The sequence below is a fragment of the Spermophilus citellus genome (assembly GCF_964194105.1).
Source record: "Spermophilus citellus genome assembly, chromosome: 2".
NCBI lineage: Eukaryota > Metazoa > Chordata > Mammalia > Rodentia > Sciuridae > Spermophilus > Spermophilus citellus.
Window position 1 is genome coordinate 245,759,968 of NC_138183.1, and position 13,841 is coordinate 245,773,808.

The following is a 13,841-nucleotide window of genomic DNA, read 5'->3' on the forward strand; positions in this document are numbered from 1 at the left end:
GCAAATAGTGATAATTTAATTTCTTCTTTTCCTATTTTTATGTCTAATTGCTCTGGCCAGTGTTTCGAGAACTATGTTGAACAGAAGTGGTGAGAGAGGGCATCCCTGTCTTGTTCCGGATTTTAGAGGGAATTCCTTCAATTTTTCTCCATTCAGAATGATGCTAGCCTGGGGCTTAGCGTAGATTGCTTTTACAATGTTGAGGTATGTTCCTGTTATCCCTATTTTTTCGAGAGTTTTGAACAAAAAGGGATGCTGTACTTTGTCGAATGCTTTTTCCGCATCTATCGAGATGATCATATGGTTCTTATTTTTAAGTCAACTGATGTGGTGAATAACATTTATTGATTTCCGTATATTGAACCAGCCTTGCATCCCAGGGATGAATCCTACTTGATCATGGTGTACAATTTTTTTGATATGATTTTGTATCCAATTCACCAGAATTTTATTGAGGATTTTTGCATCTAGGTTCATTAGAGATATAGGTCTGTAGTTTTCTTTCTTTGAAGTATCTTTGTCTGGTTTAGGAATCAGTGTGATGTTGGTCTCGTAGAATGAATTTGGAAGTTCTCCCTCTTTTTCTATTTCCTGAAATAGCTTGAAAAGTATTGGTATTAGTTCCTCTTTAAAGGTTTTGTAAAACTCTGCTGTATACCCATCCTTTCTTTCCTTGTCTCTTTTCTTAGTTGGTAATCTTTTGATGGTTTCTTCTATTTCCTCAATTGATATTGGTCTGTTTAGGTTGTCTATATCCTCCTGTCTCAATCTGGGCAGATCATATGACTTAAGAAATTTATCGATGCCTTCACTATCTTCTATTTTATTGGAGTATAAGGATTCAAAATAATTTCTGATTATCTTCTGTATTTCTGAAGCGTCTGTTGTGATATTGCCTTTTTCATCCTGTATGCTAGTAATTTGAGTTCTCTCTCTTCTTCTCTTCGTTAGCATGGCTAAGGGTCTGTCGATCTTATTTATTTTTTCAAAGAACCAACTTTTTGTTTTATCAATTTTTTCAATTGTTTCTTTTGTTTCTATTTCATTAATTTCAGCTCTGATTTTAATTATTTCTTGCCTTCTACTTCTTTTGCTGTTATTTTGCTCTTCTTTTTCTAGGATTTTGAGATGAAGTATGAGATCATTTATTTGTTGGTTTTTTCTTTTTTTAAGGAATGAACTCCATGCAATGAATTTTCCTCTTAGAACTGCTTTCAATGTGTCCCATAGATTCCAATATGTTGTGTCTGTGTTTTCATTTATCTCTAAGAATTTTTTAATTTCCTCCTTAATGTCTTCTATAACCCATTGATCATTCAGTAACCTATTGTTCATTCTCCAAGTGATGCATGATTTTTCCTTCCTTCTTTTATCATTGATTTTCAGTTTCATTCCATTATGGTCAGATAAGATGCATGGTATTATCTCTACTCCTTTATATTGTCTAAGAGTTGCCCTGTGACATAATATATGATCTATTTTTGAGAAGGATCCATGTGCTGCTGAGAAAAAAGTGTAACTGCTTGATGTTGGGTGGTATATTCTACATATGTCAATTAAGTCTAGGTTGTTAATTGTGTTATTGAGTTCTATAGTTTCCTTATTCAACTTTTGTTTGGAAGATCTGTCCAGTGGTGAGAGAGGTGTGTTGAAGTCTCCCATGATTATTGTATGGTGGTCTATTAGACTCTTGAACTTGAGAAGAGTTTGTTTGATGAACATAGCTGCACCATTGTTTGGGGCATATATATTTATGATTGTTATGTCTTGTTGGTGTATGGTTCCCTTCAGCAGTATGTAGTGTCCCTCTTTATCCCTTTTGATTAACTTTGGCTTGAAATCTATTTTATTTGATATGAGTATGGACACTCCTGCTTGTTTCCGAAGTCCATATGAGTGATATGATTTTTCCCAACCTTTCACCTTCAGTCTATGTATGTCTTTTCCTATCAAATGCGTCTCCTGTAGGCAGCATATTGTTGGGTCATGTTTTGTGATCCATTCTACTAGCCTGTGTCTCTTAATTGGTGAGTTTAATCCATTAACATTTAGGGTTATTATTGAGATATGGGTTATGCTTCCAGCCACATTTGTTTATTTATGTTACTGAATATGGTTTGTTTTCCTCTTTGATTATTTTCCCCCCTTTACTGTCCTACCTCCCACTGTTGGTTTTCATTGTTATTTTCCATTTCCTCTTCCTGTAATGTTTTGCTGAGGATTTTTTGGAGAGATGGTTTTCTAGCTGCAAATTCTTTTAACTTTTGTTTATCGTGGAAGGTTTTAATTTCATCTTCCATCTTGAAGCTTAATTTTGCTGGATACACCATTCTTGGTTGGAACCCATTTTCTTTCAGTGTTTGAAATATGTTATTCCAGGATCTTCTAGCTTTCAAAGTCTGTGTTGAGAGATCAGCTGTTAATCTGATTGGTTTACCCCTAAATGTAATCTGCTTCCTTTCTCTTTTAGCTTTTAAAATTCTCTCCTTATTCTGTATGTTGGGCATCTTCATTATAATGTGTCTAGGTGTGGATCTCTTATGATTATGCACATTCGGCGTCCTGTAGGCTTCTAGGATTTGGGATTCTGTCTCGTTCTTCAAGTGTGGGAAGTTTTCTCGTATTATTTCATTGAATAGATTTTTTATTCCTTTGGTTTGGAGCTCTGTGCCTTCCTGTATCCCAATGACTCTTAAGTTTGGTCTTTTAATGTTATCCCATATTTCTTGGATGTTCTGCTCCTGGTTTCTTAACAGTCTTGCTGAGCTGTCTATGTTCTTTTCAAGTTGAAATACTTTGTCTTCATTGTCTGATGTTCTATCTTCTAAGTGTTCTACTCTGCTGGTAGTATTCTCAATTGAGTTTTTAAGTTGGTTTATTGCTTCCTGCCTTTCTAGGATTTCTGTTTGTTTGTTTTTTATAACCTCTATCTCCCTGTATAGTTGATCTTTTGCTTCCTGGATTTGTTTATGTATTTCATTGTTGAAGAGATCTTTCATTGTCTGATTTTGCTGTCTAATGTCTTCCTTGAGACTCCTGATCATCTGAAGCATGTATCTCCTGAATTCTTTAACTGACATTCCATCTGCTGCAGATATTACCTCTTCTAACGTTGAGTTGACCTGCATTGCTTGTGGTCCTTTCTTTCCTTGTCTCTTTATACTGTTCGCGTTTCTTTCTGCTTACTGAGACTGTTGTGTTGTTGAATTTTCCCCCTATATATTTGTATTACTCTTGTATAGTTGCAAAGTCTCCGGCACAGGCGCGGGCAGGGACTCTGCTCCTCCTCCAATTGGGGCACTGTGCCTACCACATCGGCAGGCCGCTGGGCCTGTTCTGCTGGTTGGTAGCAGGTGCGCCTACCTTGCAGGCGCGTGGGGCGGCTCTGCCACTCCCAGGTTGCTGGGCCTGACCTGCTGATGGGTTGCAGGTCCGGCTACCTTGCAGGCACGGGGGGAGGGCGCACACCTATTTGCATTTAGACAGTTACTCGAAATGGAGGACGTAATGCTTGGGATGAAAGTTGGGGGGAAGGGGAAGGTAGGTGCTCTTGAAAAGAAAGAAGGAAAGGGAGATAGATAGCATAGAGGAGAATGGAAAGAGCAGTAAAACTTGGAAGGGGAGAGAGAGAGGGAAAAGGGAGAGAAAAAATTAAAATGAAATAGGAAATAAAATTAGGTCTTAGAGATCCATTTTCTTCTCTTCCCGTAGGCAAAGCTGTGCCCTCCGGGCTGAGTTTTGCCCTCAATGTGTCAACAGCAATCCCTGTAAGGCGGTTCCTGGACGTCTCTCAATCCTGTTGGTCCAGAGCCGTTTCACTTCTACGGCCCCTCCTCCCCTTCCTCCTGCCAGCCAGCCAGGACCTGCTCACCAGAGGCAGTTCCCCAAGGATTTGGTTACACTTTCAGCCCCACCGAGTGCTCTATTTCCCTAACTACTGAGCACTCTCGCTGTCATTCATCTAAGCCCCAGTGCTGTGGAGCTGTGGTCTGGGAGTCAATTGTTTAATTTTTCCGGACCCCTTTGGTGGGCACACCTTCGGAATCTGGCAGCTAAGACCATTGGTGTCGCTGCTGGTGGTAATAGGAGTTGGGGGTCGAGGATCCTCTCTACTTCCCTCAGCCCCTACAGTCACAACCACACTGCTGGCGGTAGGAGGAGTTGGGGGTCTGGAGTGTCCTCTGTTTCCCTCCGCCCCTACCGTCACACCCTCTCAGTTTGCGGTTGGGGGATTTGGGGGTGGGGAGTCTTCTCTGCTTCCCTCTGCCCCTACAGTCACGCCCTCGTCACTGGCAGTAGGGGGAGTTGGGGGTCGAGAGTCCTTTGGCCCTTACGGTCACGCCCACGGAGAGATTTTGAAGTTTCCCGGTTGTTTGTATCTGGTGTGGGTGGGAGTCACACACCTGCTAAAGTAGATTCTGCTGGGAAGGAATCTCTTTGGCCGAACTTTGGTGACTTCCCCTCTCTGCTATGGCGGGCCCCTGGCTCCTTGCCGGAGTGTCCGAAGGGAGGGGTGGAACTGGCTTGTCTCTGGTCTGACACAATCTCTGGTTTTAGTTCCCAGTTCGCTATTTCGTAAAGGGTTGGTTAGATTCCCTTCACGCTGTCTCAGGGGGGGGAGCCGTTCTCCGGGTGGGCGGGGCTGTTAGTAGAGCCGGGAGGGCACGGGCTGTCTGCTGGGCCAGGCGGGGACACTTCTCGCTGCGCCGGGCCGCCGGGGGCTGCCTTTAGAGCCGGGCAGCTGCGGCCGCGTGGCTAAGATCCGGGCGGGTGGGGTGGCCGTTCACTGAGGGAGAGCGGGGCCTCCCGGGACGGCGAGATGGCGGGTGCCGTCTGCGGGTTCGGGCGGGCCGAGCCGCTCGGGGCCGCCGGCCACTTTCTGAAGCAGCTGGTGGACGCGGGATTGTACCTCTGCACCAGCCGGGGGGCCGCCTGTAGAGCCGGGCAGCTGCGGCCGCATGGCTATGAGCCTGGCAGGCGTGGTGGCCGTTCGCAGAGCGAGAGCAGGGCCTCCCCGGGATGGCGGGTGCCGTCTACAGGTTCGGGCGGGCCGCGCCGCCGCTGGCCGCTTGCAGAAGCGGCTGGTGGCTGCGGGACTGGACCTCCTCGCCCGCGTGGCTGGCCAAGATCCCTTAAAGTGATGTTTTACCTAACAACCAAAGTTTGTCTATGCCAATAACAGCACACACCAGAAACAAGAGAGCCCTTTGGTTTATTCCTTTACTCATGGTCTAGAGATATCTGCTGGGATTGGCACAGGAACAGTGAGATTAGGAATGTCTATTTGTTACTATAAAAAAAAATGTCACCTAATGGAAGAAAAAGTAGGCTCAAATCTCCATCATGTCAGATGAGGCCCCAACTTCCTTAATAAGACTACTATAGCATAAGAATTAAAACAAAGAATCAATAAATGAGATGGATTCAAACTAAAAAGCTTCTTCTCAGCAAAAGAAACAATCAGTGAGGTAAATAGAGAGCCGACAGAATGGGAGCAAATCTTTGGCACAGGCACATCAGACAAAGCACTAATCTCTAGGAGATATAATATATATATATATAACTCAAAAACCTTAACACAAAAAAAAAAATAACACAATCAATAAATAGACCAAGGAACTGAACTGACACTTCTCAGAAGAGGATACTAATCAATCAACAAACATGAAAAAATGTTCAACATCTCTAGCAAATATAGAAATGCAAATCAAAATTACTCTAAGATTTCATCTCACTCCAGTCATAATGGCAGCTATTATGCGTACAAACAACAATAAGTTTTGGTGAGGATGTGGGGAAAAGGCACACTCATACATTGCTGGTGGGACTACAAATTGGAGCAGCCAATCTGGAAAGCAGTATGGAGATTCCTTGGAAAACTGGGAATGGAACCACCATTTGGCACAGCTATCCCACTCCTCAGTTTATACACAAAGGACTTAAAAACAGCATACTACAGGGACACAGGCATATCGATGTTTATAGTAGCACAATTCACAATAGCTAAATTATGGAACCAACCTAGATGCCCTTCAGTAGATGAATGGATAGGGAAACTTTGGTATATATATATACAATGGAACATTACTCAGCATTAAAGAAGAATAAAATCATGGCATTTGCAGATAAATGGATGGAGTTGGAGAATATAATGCTAAGTGAAGCAAGCCAATCCCAAAAAAACAAAGGCTGAAGGTTTTCTTTGATATGATGATGCTGACTCATAATGGGGAAGAGGGGGAAGCATGGGAAGAATGGAGGAACTTTAGGTAGGGCAAAGGGGAGGGAGGGGAAAGGAGGAGGCAAGGGGGTAAGAATGATGGTGAACTAAGTTAGACATCATTACCCTAAGTACATGTATGAAGACAGGAATGTTGTGAAAATACTTTATGTACATTCAGTGACTTCAAAAATTGTGCCCTATATGTGTAATATGAAATGAATTGCATTCTGCCATCATATGTGACAAATTAGAATTTAAAAAGTTTAATAATAAAAAAAAGGAAAAAAATTGTCAGTGCAGATTATTGAAGATATCCAACAGGTCACCAATTCAGTATTGACTTTACAAAATCAATTAGATTCCCTGGCATCTGACATCCTGCAGAATCATTGAGGCCTAGATCTCTTCACTGTTGAAAGAGGTGGCCTTTTCCTCTTCCTCAGGGAAAAAAATGTTGCTTCTATGTCAATCAATCGAGACTGGTAAGTGATAAGGTTAAACAACTACAGCACTGATTGGAACAGCAGAGATGAGAACTATCCAGTTCCCAAAACTTCCTGGCTTCTCTCTTTTAACCTCATTTTTCTTGTAATAACTCTCCTATTAATTTTATAATAACTGTTTTATTAATTTTATACAGAAGTAACTTCTTGACAAGGTGACCTGTCTAGCCCAGACCACCTTCCAAGAACGTGCAAAAGCCATTCTCCTTCGCTCATAACCCTGAACTCTCCTGAGAAAGGAATCACCCGTGACAATGTCTGTTTCTCAGGCTTTGGTTTTGGTCAGTGCTTGGTGGGTCTCTAAAGGACTGAGCAGGCAGAATGGAACTAACAGTGAAATTCTCAGAAGTCACGTGGTTAAAACAAAACTCAAACAGACCGTCCAGGAGAATTCTGGAGTAAACAAAGACAAGCCAGGAGGCCTTAACCTTTCATAAGCTGGAAGTGAAATTGAACTTGGGTTGTTTTTATGAACTGCTCTGTTACGAGAAAACTTCTTGGGCAATCAAAACCACAAAGTCAAACATAAAACTAGAGACTTTCCAAAAAAGGCAGTCTTCATTTCGCTTTCACATTTACCCTGATGTGAAAGGGTCCTCTGTCTCCACACTTCCTCTTGGCCATTCCTCGCCGGAACACTCTGCTGTGTTGAACTTGGTATTTCACAGTTCATGAGTTGCTACTTACTTAGGTGAACTTTTTAAAGATTTGGTCTTATTTTGAACTGATATCTTTATCAATTCATATTTTGCAAGCGCACCAAAGGCCAGGCAGATCAGCAGGCACCTGACACACAGCCAACACCTCAGGATGACTATGGTAAGTGCCTCTTGAGTTTTAAGGGGAAATCCACACTGGGTCCACTGCCCATTGGAAGGGCTCGGTCCGGGTTACTGGTGTCAGAAAGACTGAGCACCAGCCTCAATTTTGAAAGCTTGTGCACGCATTCTAATTGTACAAAACGGACGGACACCATGGCACACGCCTGTAATCCCAGCAGCTCGGGAGGCTGAGACAGGAGGGTCGTGGGTTTAAAGCCAGCCTCAGCAAAAGTGAGGTACTAAGCAACTCAATGAGACCTTGTCTCTAAATAAAATATAAAATAGGGCTGTGGCTATTGTGGCTCAGTTGTCGAATGCCCCTGAGTTCAATCCCCAGTATACCCCTAAAAAAAAAACACCTGCTCTTACAAAACTCAGTTTTCTGTGGGAGACAGTGAGTTCTTGGCAGAGTATGTGTCTCCCTCTGTGTCCACAGGGCTTGGTTATAGGTTTGGGCTGTCAGGGGGGAAGTATGAGAGTGTCCTGTGAAAGGACCTGGGTCCTTATTCTAGAAGGTGTGTCTATATGTGGGCCCCTGATGTCCCTGTTACTTCAGTCTCTCCACCTGCACAGCTCCCACATCTTCTCCCATCTACTGGAGCTCTCCTCCCACCCCCAGCCTCTTCTCCACATTGTCCACCTGCCCCCCTCACCGGAGCTTTCCCACCAGCAGAGAGGTACGCTGTGCTTCTCCATCTCAAAAAGCCAGCAAACCACAGACTCTATCTCCTCTGTCATTTACCATCCTTTTTTTCTAAATCCTCTTTGAAGAAGAAAAGAAACGTTCAAAAAGAACTGTCTACCCAGTTCTCTCCTCTCCTATTTCATCTTGAACCTGATTGTTGGGCAGGGGGTGAGGCTCAGGCCAGGAAGCAGGTTTGGGGCTCTGGCAGTTGAATGAGGATCCAAGGCATGCTGGGAATGGTGGTCATCATTTATTTGTCGGCAGCCCCCATCCAGCTCCCTGACCATTTCCATAGGCCCTTTATGTATTATACACAGTCCAGAGAACATGCACTGCCGACAGGTTCCATTAGGGGGCGCCTGCTCACAAGTAAATGTTTATGACCTTGACTGCGCACTGACCTTAACAGCCCATTCCTGACCTTGGCTACCTACTGAAAGCAAAACATAGCCCCTGGAAGCCCTGGCTAGGGAGCCTCACACTAGCCTTTTGGGACCAAATCAGACTTCGTCACTTCTGCCCCAACACCTGCTCTGCTCCAGGTCCCAGTCACCCCCTCTCTTGAGGACCTCATATGGCTTCCACACCCACCCTGGCCCCTGCTGTCTGCTCCATCTTTTCTGGCCCTCCTCTCCAGTCCTTGGGCTCCACTGGGTCCTCTCCTTTTTCCTCTCTACTCACTGCCTCGTCCCTCCCATCCAGTGTGGGGACTTGAACAATCTTCCTGTGACAGTGACACCCCAGTGCACGGCTTCAGCTGAATCCTCCCCACACTCCAATCGGACTCAACTCCTCTGCCCAGAATCCCCTTGTGCAGATCTGATCTCCAGGGTTCACTTCCCAAACCTTCTCTACTCAGTTTCCATCAAACCAATCAAAGGCAATGCCATGCCCCGGGTTGCTGGGGGCAAGGCTTGCAATCTTGACACCTCCCCCCCTCCCTCCCTATGTCTCTCTCTCTCTCTCTCTCTCTCTCTCTCTCTCTCTCTCTCTCTCTCTCTCTCTCACACACACACACACACACACACACGCACACACACAAACTCAGGGAATCTTGTTGGTGCATCCATCAAAATCTATCAAAATGCACCCAGAATCCAGCCGTTTCCCCCACACACACTTTCTTCATGGTCATGCTGGCCGATGCCCTGACAAGTCTCATGTCACTCACTGAAACAGTCTTGCCTGCTCCTCCCTCTGTCCTGGCCTCCTCTCAGCACCCACCAGGAACACTTGGACACACAAGATCATAACAGCTCTCCACTCACTCAGAACCTTCCACTGTGCTAATTTCCTCAGAAAACACAGCCAACCTCCTCACCAAATCTGAAGACTCTGGCCATCCAGAGCCCTCCAGCCCTGGACACCACTGCCATCCTCTGGCTTGATCCACTTATGCAGCTTTCACCCCCTGAGGTTTCTCAACATACGGGGCATCTTTCCACCTCCAGGCCTGGAATGTTCCCTGTGACGGGCAGGCTCTTCCCCCAGGTCCACCACGTCTGCCACCCTCCCTCCTCCACGTCCTTCCTGAGTACTTGCCTTCTCAGCAAGGACACCGGAAAACTCTGACAACTGTGCCTAAAATCCCCAGCATCCACCCAGCACCCTGCTTTCCTCTGTTTTTTGTTTGTTTGTTTGTTGTGGTGTTGTTGTTTTTTTTCTTACCCAACTTTAAGTGTCTTCTCACACCCAACCCCGTGGTCCTGCTCACCTCCTGCCTCCTCTCACTAGGAATGACTTCCTCAGGGCAGAGGAGTCTCCTGTTTCCTGCGCGGTCCTAGCTCAGATTCCTAGGGCCAGGCCTGGCACAGGTTTGATGCTTCCTAATCCACCTCATCAAATGGTGGAATGCTCCTGCCAACTCCAGTGTGTCCCTAGTACAGGGAGGACATTAGCTGCAATTCATATTCAACCAGAAGGTCGCCTGGGGACAGTTTCCCTCCAATGTTTCTCAGAAAAACTCCACAGAGAACCAACCAACCAAGTCCCTGTCATTTCTCAGGAATGACAGCTTGGAGCTCCTCCCATTCCAGAAACAGTCCATGGCTCCCAGGGTCAAGGTCTAAACACCCACCAGGGGCCTGGCTCTGTCCCACTGAGCCCCACAGGCTCCTCCTTTACACTCTCCCGCTCACCCTGACTCAGTGACTCCCATTTCCAGAGAGAGCGGGGCACGGGAGACTACTGGGACTTCCCTGCTGGGGGGGACCCACCAGGGCTGCCCCGCTGCCCAGGGGGAGAAATGCTGCAGCCAGCGCTAGTTGAGGAGAAGAAAGCAGGGGAGGCTGGGGACAGGCAAAGTCCCTGCATGGGTCAGGGCCACTAGGCACAGACAGCAGGAAGTTTGGAATCAGAAAAGTGGCTTCTAACGCCACTTCTGTCCATGCCTGATCTTGGAAAGAGTGCCTTCCCCAGCTCCACCTTTCACCAGGTCGTCCCGTCTGAACACAGGGTGCACTGCAGGACAGCTTTGCCCAGGGACACCCAAGGATGGGGGCTCTGGGACTGTGGGTTGGACATGGATCATTTCCCATCCAATAAGAAAGCTCAAAGGCGTGAGGGACCCCATTCCCAAGGAAGCCTTTACGAATAGAAGAATTTCGTTTAAGAACTATTTGTAAAACACCTGCATCATTGACAGGGTCCTTCCTTCTGCTGTGAACCTTCTTGCTTGACTTAGCCGCCTTCGCCTGCCTTTCCCAGCGCCCTGAGGTTTCTTTCCCTCCCTCTCCTTTATACCCCTTTGTGTCAGCTCTGAGTTACAATGATCCGCATCGGTGCCCGTCTCCCTCGTAGACTGGCCTCCTGGGTGCTCTTCCTGCCCATCTGTACCCCACAGATGCCTCTACTGCTCCAGCTCTGCCTGCTGGACACTCCTCAGCTCCTGGCTGTTGGCACTGTCACTGGGTGTCATTGCCACTGGGGACGCTGGACTGGCACCTGCCCTGGGCCACACAGTGCTTCTCTCCTACTTATTACCTCATATAAGGGGAACCCAAATGACAGTTGGGACCATTCCTTGGCCTCTCGGAGGAAAATGATTCCAATCAAACTCTCTTCCCAGGGCTGTGGGGGACCCCGAGCTCCTGGGCCCCCGGGAACCACAGGCAGAGGGCTTCTATTTCCCTGGCTCCTCCTGCTGCTGCTCAGTGACTTCAGATGGGGATCACTTCACTGGCTCTTTTCCAAAGGCAGAGTGGTGGCCCTAATCCCTTCCCCAACAAAATGCCACTGTCACCCACCTAGAGGGTTGTCTCAGGGGCCCACTTTCCCTGAAGGTTCAGAGTGAGGGGAGGTTGCCATCAGAGGCAGAATCTGCCCAGTCCTGAACACCAGCCGCCCCTGCTCTGTGCCTCAGTCCCCCCAGCAGCCTGTTTCTGCAGCTCCGCCCGCCCCACGCTGCTGGGTGCCACCTCTGCTCTCGCCACCTCCATGTCTTCGCTGTCACTGGTCCAAACCCTCAGGGCCCTGTTCACTGCCCACACAGGACAGTCTAGCTGGTCACTGTCTTGCTCCCTGAGACCTCCCCCATCACCTGAAGCCACCGTCCAGGTGTTGGCCCAGCAGCCACAATCCTCTCCTTGCAGTAGCCCCGGCCTTGAGGGGTCAGACAGCAAGTCTTTCCCCCCCTTGGCCTCACGAAGCCCCAGGAGACATTCTCCCCTGAGCCTGGGAGGGGAAGGGGATTTCACAGGAGCCAGGGATGGTCCATCATGAGACCCGACTCCAGCTGAGACGTGTGGGTCCCAGAGCTGCCCTCACGGCCTCTCCTCCCGTCTGCTTCCAGCTCTCTGGGATGATCATTTGCGGAGGGATGCTCGCCATCTATGCTGTTATCACAGTCTTTACGGCCATAAATGCTTCCATTCAGGTGAGTAGTGGGCCTCCTGAGTGGGTGGAGAGACCCCCGCTAGGAGAACGCTAGAGGGTCTTCAGAGCTTCACTCCCTGCCCAGGGGCTGGAGGGCTCTGGTGGCCCAAGGGCCGAGCACCTGCCCGTCTCCTTTCATCTCATTGTGTTTTCCAGGTGAAGGTGGATGTCAACAATTACTTTGGAGGAGGCCGGCCCTACTCCAAGCCCCCTGGTCGCAAGAAGTGAGATCCAGCCTGCAGATCAGAGGACCACCCCCCTTCTCTGCTTTCACAATCTGATTCCTTCCTTTCCAGACAAGCTGAAGGCTGGTCTGCTCACCCCCTGCGCTGCACCCTTCAATTCAGCCTGCTGCCTCCTGCTCTTCTTCTGAAAGGCAGAGGGTTTCCCTGTATTTTAGCACCAGGCTCCTCCCTGAGGCGCGGGTTCCTGTGTGCTTGTGCGTGGACATCCTCTCGCAGGCTTCTCGCAAACCACCACCTGCCCTTCTCTGCCTGGGGTTTATAGGTGAGGAGGAAGATGTCCAGGCACCCATCTTCTTCTTTCAATCATCTGTTCATTAATAAATTTGGATTGAGCATCTGTCCGTTGGATGTGTCGTTCTGGCATCAGTGGTCACAGCATAGGGAGAACTGATTTCAGACTATTCAAGGTCGATTCAAGGCAGGAAGTGGGTAAACATCATGACCAACATGGTCCTTGACCTCAAGGGACCTCTGGCCTCAAGAACACACAAGAGCGCCCACCATGCCTATTAGTCAAGTTTTTATTAGTGTAATAAAAGGCCCCGAGACAGGCCACCTTTGAAAAAAGGAGGGATCAGCTAATAGTTGTGAAGTTTGAAGGGCCTGGCAGCCACATGGGCTCTGCTGTAAGGAGGACATCATGTCAAATGGTGCTGGCAACCATGGGGGCCCTTGTGGAAGACAGTGGTCCCTTCTGGAATTGAAGGGTGCAGTGCAGGGTGAAGTACAGGGGGAGATTTTGCCCTCAGCTTGTCTGGAAAGGAAGGAATCAGATTATGAAAGCAGAGAACGGGGGTGGTCTTCTTTTTGTTGCAGTGAAAGATTCTTCTAGAATCTTCCATTTTGCTGATCTGCATCCTGGATCTCACTTCTTGCGTCTAGAGGACTTGGAGTAGGGCCGGCCTCCTCCAAAGTCATTTCTGACATTCACGTTCACTTGTAAACGAAACACGAAATGCCGTGGACAACCGTGACAGCACCGTGGCAGGTCAGAGGGGACACAGCACGCCAGGCACCATGTGATTCCAAGAACAGAGGCTTCCCTTGAAATTGTCCCTTTGCCTGGGGGGGGGGGGGGGGATTTTCAATTCCTGGAGTTAAATGGGCCTTAGGAAATTCCAGACACTAAAAGTAGATCTTGATAAAGGAAATAGGGGGCACATCATTTCCTCGTTCTAGACCAGCCCTACCTGGATGGTTCTGCAAACCAGGATGCGAGGACACTGAGCTCCCCATGGGGGCCGCCTCTCAGGCCATTCTCTGAGGGCTAGGCAACCACGTCCCCTCACCTCTCCTTCCTCATTGCTGCCTGAAGGGCTCCATCAGATTCCACACCATCTCCTTCTACAGAACCCTAGCCCTCGGCCCTGACCCCTGACTGTGTTCCCAAAGCCTCCTTCCTGACAGTTTGGACCTAGACTTCACTGAGGTTCTGCCAACAGGGCTCACCTCTGGAGCGTGGTTCTTGGAGAAAGCACCTGGGGCTTCTCT

At 47.7% G+C, this 13,841-nt stretch overlaps 1 long non-coding RNA gene across 2 annotated transcripts; it reads left to right on the forward strand.

Moving 5' to 3' along the window:
• The first annotated feature begins 7,286 nt into the window (after positions 1 to 7,286).
• LOC308642007 lies at positions 7,287 to 12,675 on the forward strand. Of its 2 annotated transcripts, XR_014020479.1 has the most exons (4): positions 7,287 to 7,383; positions 7,482 to 7,545; positions 12,023 to 12,106; positions 12,262 to 12,675. It is a non-coding gene; the product is annotated as an uncharacterized lncRNA (long non-coding RNA). The 2 variants fall into 2 exon arrangements; XR_014020480.1 differs by having other exon boundaries at positions 7,295 to 7,545.
• The last annotated feature ends 1,166 nt before the right edge of the window (positions 12,676 to 13,841 follow it).